This window comes from Eleutherodactylus coqui, chromosome 8, assembly GCF_035609145.1.
Source record: "Eleutherodactylus coqui strain aEleCoq1 chromosome 8, aEleCoq1.hap1, whole genome shotgun sequence".
NCBI classification, from domain to species: domain Eukaryota; kingdom Metazoa; phylum Chordata; class Amphibia; order Anura; family Eleutherodactylidae; genus Eleutherodactylus; species Eleutherodactylus coqui.
The window spans coordinates 77,615,212-77,625,845 of record NC_089844.1 but is presented as its reverse complement, the minus strand read 5'-3'; positions in this window follow the sequence as shown (position 1 = coordinate 77,625,845).

Here is a 10,634-nt window from a genome sequence, read left to right as displayed (position 1 = left end):
TTCACGGGACCGTTGAGCGGCGTCACACGTGTATAAGATTTCTTAGGCTCTGTTCACACGCTGTTATCTGGACGCTCTTTGGGCATCCTCCAGGTTCACAGAAGTCTATGGATACATTTGGCATTTTCTGTTGAATACAGTGTATATAGCTCTACACGCTCCATTAAAGGGGATGTCCCACACAATTAACTTATTACATATCCACAGAATAGGAGATAAGGATCTGATTGGCGCGGGTCCATTTGAGTAATGGAAGCCAATGATTTCATCCAGGGTTTAGTCTAGATATACTTTTCAGTGATCCAGACAGCAACTTTGGATGGAAGCCAGAGACGAAGACCTGAGCGTGATATGAGCGGGCCTTTATGTTCACTGGAGCTTTAGGCCTCCTGCACACAGGTGGATATTTGCTGCGGAATCCGTGGCGGGTGATCACACCGTAGATCCGCAGCTAATACGGCCCATGGCATGCTATGGGAAATCGATTCTTCCTGCACAGTTGCAGAAACCAATTGTGGTTTCCACAAGCAGAGGAAAAATTCCCCCGCTTCAGAGTGGGAGTGCGTACTATACGCAGAGAAATAGAGCATGCTGCAATTTATTTCTCTTCCGTATGGATACACAGCGCCCACACGCCGGTGTGCATGGAAGAATGAAAGTCCATTGGCTTTCATTGCCTGTATTCACCACATATCAGGCGTTCGTGCAACATACGCAGAATACGCGGTGAAAAAACACCCGTAGACATGAATCCTAAGTCTGGTGACAGAAGTGTGAATTTTGGTCACATTTATATGTCCGTAATACGGACGAGTGTCTCGGCCTGACTCCGAGTATGGTGATGTGAATTAAGGGCATCATCTATGATACTTGTAGTTCGGGTCAGGTTACCCGTTGTTATTATGGATACATAGATGTGGCCAGAATACGTACCTCCGCCCTTACCTGAAGATTCAGACGTACAGGACCGTAACGCTGGAGCCACCTGCTGGTGAAAGTATCTGACAGCTAACTCCAAATACAACAATTTGCATAATCTCTAAGGCCTCATGTCCACGGGGAAAATCGGGCCCGCTATGGATTCTACATGTAGAATCTGCAGCGGGTCCCTCCTGCCCCGCGGACATGAGCGCTGAAAATAACAATAAATAAGAATAAACTCACCTCCCATCCGCTCCGTTTCTTCTCTTCGCTGCGGCGTCATCTTCTCTCGTCGCGGCCGGATCTTCTTTCTTCGGCTCGGCGGATGTGCATGATGACGTCGGTGACGTGCCCCGCGCATGCACCGGGCCGAAGCAAAATGATCCGGCCGCGACTGAGAGAAGATGGCGCGGCGCCGAAGAGAAGAACCGGAGCGTGTAAGTAAAATATGATTTTTGTGTCCCGCGGATCCGGACGGCTTCCATAGGCTTCAATAGAAGCCCGCGGGAGCCGTCCCCGCGGGAGACCCGCATAAAAATGGAGCATGGTCCAGATTTTTTCATGCTCCATTTTTTTTTAAATCACTTTTATTGACGATCCGCGGGTATTTATCTACCCGCGGGTGGTCAATGCATCCCTATGGGATGCGGATCCGCGGGCAGGAGAAGAGTTAAAATCCGCTGCAGATTTTAATTCTTCTTTTGCCCGTGGACATGAGCCCTAAGTGTCTGCACCCAAAGCAGAAACATTTCTGGGGCCTTCATGGTGGGATGCTACACTCCAAAATTGGTTCATAATCCTTGTTGACATCTTACCAAAATAAGACGAAATCTATGGGGGAGCGCATGCCGGACTCTCAAAAGAGTCAGATTTTCATGCTGCGCGCCTACTTCACGGGTGGCAGCGCTGGATGGCGGGAGTATAAAACATACATCCCCGGCTCCCTGTCACTGTAATGTATCAGTCATTGATCTGTACTTGCATTCATTGGTATTATTTTTTATTGGGCAAATAGAATACTGATGAGATAATAATACAATGCGGATGTAGTGTCATCGTTAAACACCTATACTAGGCTTCCGACACACAGCCGAGTGCGATTCCAGGCTGTGAAGATCACCCCAATATCGTGCATCTAAGAGGTTGACAAAGGGGGGAGGGGAACCAGGAGGCTTATAAATGGCCTCCTGATCTGCCATCGACAGTGGCCTATGAAGCCCTGCCAGAGGCTGCGTCTCATAGGCCAATATAATATGCACTGTAATACTGAAGTATTGCGGTGTATTATAGAAACGATCAGTGCTAATAAAATTCAAGTCCCCTACTAAGACAAAAGTTTTAAAAAAAAGGTGGAATAATGGAATAAAAAGTGATCGAATGTTATAGGTTTCCAAAAATTGGACCAATCAAGACTAGAGGTCATCCTGCAAAAAACAAGTCCTGGAAAAAAAATGCATTTGTTATGACTCTTGGTTTTTAAAATTAATCACTGAGACAGTAGGTCCCAACTATCACTGAAAAATTCACTGTCTGGAACCCAATAGATTTGTAAATATTTTTTGCTTAAAACATAGCTTTTAATAAGATTACATTAAATCTAAAATTTGTACAAATAGCACTATTCCAAAATAATTAACATACACACACTTAAGTATAACCAAATTCCCTTGACCTCTCTGTACTCCTATAGGGCTGTAGATATAGATTAGTCTGGATTCACTACCAGATACCTGGTTCTTTTTAACCATACATGGTATCCATGGTTTATGACTTTTAATAATGGTCTACTAGCCCCAGTAGTTCTCTTTAAAATAATCGGTCAAGGGATAATTTTTCGGACTAGATTAGTCAGATAGATCACCTTTTATCTTTAGAATTGCAAGTGACTAATACAAAGGTCCCCATATGTTCGCTACTAGAGGACAGAAGATCATTTTTGGGTTTTTATTTTATTAACCCTATTATCCTGGATCTTGAAAAACAATAGGATCTGGATCTTGAAAAACAATAGGATCGACGCGTTTCTTTAGTCTGATGTTATTGTTGGACTAATTCATCAGGATCCACCAATTTTTTTCAATTTTTTATATTATGTACAATTGATCAAAGAGATGAGATGTTTTTCAACACTTGCCAATATTTCAATACAAGGATTCTATAGGTCTATTGACCTCAATGGTAAATGAACCCTGTGTCTATAGGATTGAGGTAATGGTTAATGATAATTACCCCAATTAGATATGCTATCACATATAGCTGCTTTTAAACAGACTATCATGTGTAGCAACTAATTCGTGTGATATATACGATCATTAGTATCCCCTCTATGTATACTGACCACGCATACACTTTTTATATAAAGTAGCAGCGCCAGAGCATCTAACTCCTGGTGGGGTTATGCTTAACAACATATAACAGCATACCCCTATTTAGTACCTCAGTCTTACGGCGTGACTGGTAGTTTTTACTGCCCCTGTACTGATAACACAGCAAGCCTACAGCTATATAGCCCAGTCTCATCCAGCCACCCCACTGTGTATTTTTGTTAGTGCTCAATAGCGCTGCATAATACGTCTGTATGCGCGCTCCGACAGTCCTGGTATGACACCTCAGGACTGCCGTTTAAGAGGCGAAGACCCCGCCCCTCCCTGTCAGTATCGGCCAATCGGCTGTCTCCCAGCCTGACGAGCCCTCTGCACTCCGGTCTCGTGATACTTCGATTCAGCGCTACGTCATTGCGCATGCGCAGTGTTCCGGTTTCGGAACTCAGTTCCCAAGACTGAGTTTCCATTGCCATGTCATTGCATAGCTTCCCAAATCTTCACGCTTGCTCAGTATTACAACTATGGCACTTAGTCTCTATTTTGTCCCTATTCAGCTCCAAGAATCTTTACCATAATCCGCGCCTGCGCATCACCCCGTTGGGGGGACTTAGACGCCGTAATTCATGAATTTGCAGGTATTTATATCTCGCAATGTGCTGCTCAGGGAGCACGATTGTGTCAATATGGCAGCTGATCTTCGCATGATATTATCCTGGATTGTATTGTATATAGAAAACATCATTTTATTCATTATGCTGTTTTTTAATAAAAGTCATATCTTGCCACCTTCCAATTTACATGTCAAAGGAGTACTGGAGCTAATACGTTACCTATATATTCATATAGTAAGGAGACCATCAATTTCTTGTTTTTAATTCTTTTTTATTATTATCCATAGTGTTGTTGATGTAATTAGTACATTATAGTATCTGGACTTGGGATTGGTGACCGTTTCACCTGTACTACAACCAGAGTGCATTCTTAACGGAATTTTAGAGGGGATACATTTTTTGATGAATCAGACCAATCTGTGAATGTATCTCACTATAAATAAAGTATGTATGTCCAATTCTATTCCTCTCAAGGCAGGATAATGATGTTTGACTCAACTATTCTATAGAAATATGAATAGTGATATTATTAATATTGATACATATGTAAGCAGACCTAGGTTCATATATCTTTCTCAATTTGGATCAAATAAATGGTGCGAAGGATAAGGATTCATTTAACCCCTCAGGGGCACACGTTCTTAACCGGTCTATCCAGGCCGTCTCTTTTTGCATTAATTTTTTATCCAAATTGCCTCTTCTTCCTGTTGGTCTTATAATCTCAATCCCTTTAAATTTAAGGACATTTGAGTTTCCTTGATGAAATTCATGGATGTGGTTCGCAACGCTGGTCTTCTCATTCCTGTTAACATTTCCTACGTGGGCAAGAACTCTTCTACGCAATTGTTGCTTCGTTTTGCCCACGTAGTTGAGTGGGCAAGGACATGTTGCCAAATACACCACCCCGGAAGAACGACAGTTTATAAAATCTCTAATGTCATATTCTTTTCCTGTGGTGGTACTTCGGAATTTCTTAGTTTTTTCCATGTAAGGACACGCTTTACAACCTGGACAAGGGTAAGACCCTTTTGGTGGGTCAGTTCTTAACCATGTGGTGTCCTCTGGTATTTGCGTGAAATGGCTGTGGACTAATCTGTCACGTAGATTTCGGCCTCTACGATAGGTGATGTTTGGTCCATCATGAAGGCTGCCCACTAAGTCCGTGTCCCTCTTCAGAAGGTCCCAATATTTCGAAATTATCCTTCTTGTTTCACAATGTTGCTCATCATAGGTACTAATAAGTCTTATTTTATTATCCTCCATCCTGCTGGAATCGGGTTTTTTCACCAGGAGTTCTTCTCTTGATTTTTCAGATACCGCTCGTCGTGCTTCAGATATAATCTGTGTAGGGTATCCCCTCTGTTCAAATCTTCTGGCCATATCCTCAGATCTTCTTTCAAATTCCGATGTGTTGGAACAGTTCCTCTTAGTTCTTAGGAACTGTCCTTTCGGAATTCCTTTTTTCAGTGACCATGGATGGTAACTTTCAAAATGCAACAGTGTGTTAGTTGCCGTCGGTTTTGTGAACAGAGTGCTTTCCAGGAGTCCTGTTGAGGTCCTGGAGATTCTGATGTCTAGAAATGTGATGTTGTCTTGGTGAATCTCACTGGTGAAGTAAAGACCTAGATCATTGTGATTTAGCCTTTGGACAAAGTCCCCAAATTCGGTTCTATTACCCGACCATAGAATTAAAATGTCGTCTATAAATCGGAGCCAGAGCTCAATCTTAGATGTCCATTCCCGATTCTCTTCAGAAAAGACGGTCCTTTCCTCCCACCAGCCCAGGTAGAGATTCGCATAACTGGGGGCACAAGGGCTCCCCATAGCGGTCCCCCTGAGCTGGTGGGAGTACTTGCCGTCAAAAAGGAAGTAATTGTGTGTAAGGATGAAGTCCATTAATTTCAGGATCAAAGAGTTGTGTTGATGGTAATTAGCCCCCCTCTGTTGTAGAAAATGGTTGATCGCTCTTAAGCCACCATCATGTGGAATCGATGTGTAGAGTGCTTCTACATCTAAACTTGCCAATAATATGTGATCAGAAACATGGATGCCATCCAGCTGTCTAAGGACATCTGTAGTGTCTTGAACATGGGAGGGCAAAGCTTCAACAAATGGACGCAATATTTTATCCAAATATTGGCTAATGTTTTGGGTGATGCTCTCGATCCCCGAGACTATAGGACGTCCCTTTAGGGGCGAAATCCCCTTATGGATTTTCGGTATTGCATAAAATGTGGCTATCTGTGGAAATTTAGGGAGGAGATAACCATATTCCTGAGTACTAATCAGGCGATCTTTTAGCGCTTGTTCCAAGATGTTATTTAGTTCTTGTAGATATTTATCCGTCGGGTCCTTCTCTAAACGTCCGTAGCTTTTCTCATCATTTAGGAGTGTTAGACACATTTTCTTGTAGTCCCCGGTATCCATCACCACAATATTACCCCCTTTATCGGCAGGTTTTATTGTTATGCCCTTATCATTTTCCATGATTTTTAGAGCTCTCTTTTCTCCTCTAGAAAGGTTTTGATGGTGATATTCTTTTTTGCGAGATAGAGTTGTTAGTTCTTCAATTACAAGGGATTCAAAGATGTCAATGTACGGGCTATCGCAACTAGGTGGAGTACTTGTACTTTTTGCTTTCAATAGTGTAAAGGGTCCCTCTCCCAGGGGGCGCTGTGCCTCATTTTCTAGCTCCTCTAAGTTGTTCAGAGCCTCCATATCCTCCACATTTAGGCCGCATTCATCCGCTTTTTTGCGTTTCTGTATTTCATAAAACTTCCTCCATCTCAATTTCCTCAGAAATAGTGCTAAATCCTTTTTCCACGTAAATAAGTCAAAACGATTTGTGGGGACAAATGATAATCCTTTACTCAACAGACTTGTTTCTTCCTCCGATAATTTCCTATTGGAGAGATTAATTACTTGTGGTCTCTTATCCATGCTTTCATCTCCATTTCTCATTTTATTTCTGGTCATGTCTTGTGGTGCTGGGTTCTCACAGTTTTTCTCCATATTTTCTGTTATTTCATTCCCTAGAATGGGGGGCCCCTGCGATCCCTTAGCAGGTAATGTGAGATAGGGGGTCCTAAAAAATGTTCTCCCCCTGTTGGGTGCCCCCTGCCTCTTCCCCGTGGCTTGTTTTTATTTTTATTTTTAGATGGAAATTTTGTCCTTCCTCTTCCAATTCGCAAACTGCTTTCCGATAGTTCTGAAGCAGAATGTTCGCTCTCCGAAGTACTTGTTTCAGACTCAATATAATTTGTATTGTCATAAGCCCGATTTTCCGTAAAATCTCGTAAATCACGAGTAAATTGGTAATGTTTACGGTCCTTTAAATAGTTTGTATATTTGTCTATTGAGAGCTTCAATGTTGTCTCTCGTTTTTCATAGTCGGCTTCTGTAGAGAATTTTTGTGTCTCTTTGATAGCTAGCTCTAAGAGTTTGCTATTTTTTTCCAAAAGAGTCTTTTCCTCTTCTAAGAGGAGGCGCATTAGTCTTAACGAACTGTCAGTGGCCTCTTGATGCCATTTTTGAAGAAAGCCTGATGTTTGTAATTTTGGTGAGGGGAGGATTTTAATGCGGAGGCCACGCGGAATGATTCGATTTTCCACGTAACGTGTGAGGCCCTGTACCTCCCACCATGACCTGGTGAAGTCTTTATAGGTGGTTGTGAGATGTTTAAATGCATTATTTATAGAATTGGTCTGCTTACTTGTTTCCAAATTTTCATTGGAAAAAACATTATTGGCATCTGCTAACCATGGGGCCGTGTCAATGCCCGCTGCCAAAAAGCCTGTCATATTGAATCCAAAATTAATCACTGAGACAGTAGGTCCCAACTATCACTGAAAAATTCACTGTCTGGAACCCAATAGATTTGTAAATATTTTTTGCTTAAAACATAGCTTTTAATAAGATTACATTAAATCTAAAATTTGTACAAATAGCACTATTCCAAAATAATTAACATACACACACTTAAGTATAACCAAATTCCCTTGACCTCTCTGTACTCCTATAGGGCTGTAGATATAGATTAGTCTGGATTCACTACCAGATACCTGGTTCTTTTTAACCATACATGGTATCCATGGTTTATGACTTTTAATAATGGTCTACTAGCCCCAGTAGTTCTCTTTAAAATAATCGGTCAAGGGATAATTTTTCGGACTAGATTAGTCAGATAGATCACCTTTTATCTTTAGAATTGCAAGTGACTAATACAAAGGTCCCCATATGTTCGCTACTAGAGGACAGAAGATCATTTTTGGGTTTTTATTTTATTAACCCTATTATCCTGGATCTTGAAAAACAATAGGATCTGGATCTTGAAAAACAATAGGATCGACGCGTTTCTTTAGTCTGATGTTATTGTTGGACTAATTCATCAGGATCCACCAATTTTTTTCAATTTTTTATATTATGTACAATTGATCAAAGAGATGAGATGTTTTTCAACACTTGCCAATATTTCAATACAAGGATTCTATAGGTCTATTGACCTCAATGGTAAATGAACCCTGTGTCTATAGGATTGAGGTAATGGTTAATGATAATTACCCCAATTAGATATGCTATCACATATAGCTGCTTTTAAACAGACTATCATGTGTAGCAACTAATTCGTGTGATATATACGATCATTAGTATCCCCTCTATGTATACTGACCACGCATACACTTTTTATATAAAGTAGCAGCGCCAGAGCATCTAACTCCTGGTGGGGTTATGCTTAACAACATATAACAGCATACCCCTATTTAGTACCTCAGTCTTACGGCGTGACTGGTAGTTTTTACTGCCCCTGTACTGATAACACAGCAAGCCTACAGCTATATAGCCCAGTCTCATCCAGCCACCCCACTGTGTATTTTTGTTAGTGCTCAATAGCGCTGCATAATACGTCTGTATGCGCGCTCCGACAGTCCTGGTATGACACCTCAGGACTGCCGTTTAAGAGGCGAAGACCCCGCCCCTCCCTGTCAGTATCGGCCAATCGGCTGTCTCCCAGCCTGACGAGCCCTCTGCACTCCGGTCTCGTGATACTTCGATTCAGCGCTACGTCATTGCGCATGCGCAGTGTTCCGGTTTCGGAACTCAGTTCCCAAGACTGAGTTTCCATTGCCATGTCATTGCATAGCTTCCCAAATCTTCACGCTTGCTCAGTATTACAACTATGGCACTTAGTCTCTATTTTGTCCCTATTCAGCTCCAAGAATCTTTACCATAATCCGCGCCTGCGCATCACCCCGTTGGGGGGACTTAGACGCCGTAATTCATGAATTTGCAGGTATTTATATCTCGCAATGTGCTGCTCAGGGAGCACGATTGTGTCAATATGGCAGCTGATCTTCGCATGATATTATCCTGGATTGTATTGTATATAGAAAACATCATTTTATTCATTATGCTGTTTTTTAATAAAAGTCATATCTTGCCACCTTCCAATTTACATGTCAAAGGAGTACTGGAGCTAATACGTTACCTATATATTCATATAGTAAGGAGACCATCAATTTCTTGTTTTTAGAATGCACTCTGGTTGTAGTACAGGTGAAACGGTCACCAATCCCAAGTCCAGATACTATAATGTACTAATTACATCAACAACACTATGGATAATAATAAAAAAGAATTAAAAACAAGAAATTGATGGTCTCCTTACTATATGAATATATAGGTAACGTATTAGCTCCAGTACTCCTTTGACATGTAAATTGGAAGGTGGCAAGATATGACTTTTATTAAAAAACAGCATAATGAATAAAATGATGTTTTCTATATACAATACAATCCAGGATAATATCATGCGAAGATCAGCTGCCATATTGACACAATCGTGCTCCCTGAGCAGCACATTGCGAGATATAAATACCTGCAAATTCATGAATTACGGCGTCTAAGTCCCCCCAACGGGGTGATGCGCAGGCGCGGATTATGGTAAAGATTCTTGGAGCTGAATAGGGACAAAATAGAGACTAAGTGCCATAGTTGTAATACTGAGCAAGCGTGAAGATTTGGGAAGCTATGCAATGACATGGCAATGGAAACTCAGTCTTGGGAACTGAGTTCCGAAACCGGAACACTGCGCATGCGCAATGACGTAGCGCTGAATCGAAGTATCACGAGACCGGAGTGCAGAGGGCTCGTCAGGCTGGGAGACAGCCGATTGGCCGATACTGACAGGGAGGGGCGGGGTCTTCGCCTCTTAAACGGCAGTCCTGAGGTGTCATACCAGGACTGTCGGAGCGCGCATACAGACGTATTATGCAGCGCTATTGAGCACTAACAAAAATACACAGTGGGGTGGCTGGATGAGACTGGGCTATATAGCTGTAGGCTTGCTGTGTTATCAGTACAGGGGCAGTAAAAACTACCAGTCACGCCGTAAGACTGAGGTACTAAATAGGGGTATGCTGTTATATGTTGTTAAGCATAACCCCACCAGGAGTTAGATGCTCTGGCGCTGCTACTTTATATAAAAAGTGTATGCGTGGTCAGTATACATAGAGGGGATACTAATGATCGTATATATCACACGAATTAGTTGCTACACATGATAGTCTGTTTAAAAGCAGCTATATGTGATAGCATATCTAATTGGGGTAATTATCATTAACCATTACCTCAATCCTATAGACACAGGGTTCATTTACCATTGAGGTCAATAGACCTATAGAATCCTTGTATTGAAATATTGGCAAGTGTTGAAAAACATCTCATCTCTTTGATCAATTGTACATAATATAAAAAATTGAAAAAAATTGGTGGATCCTGA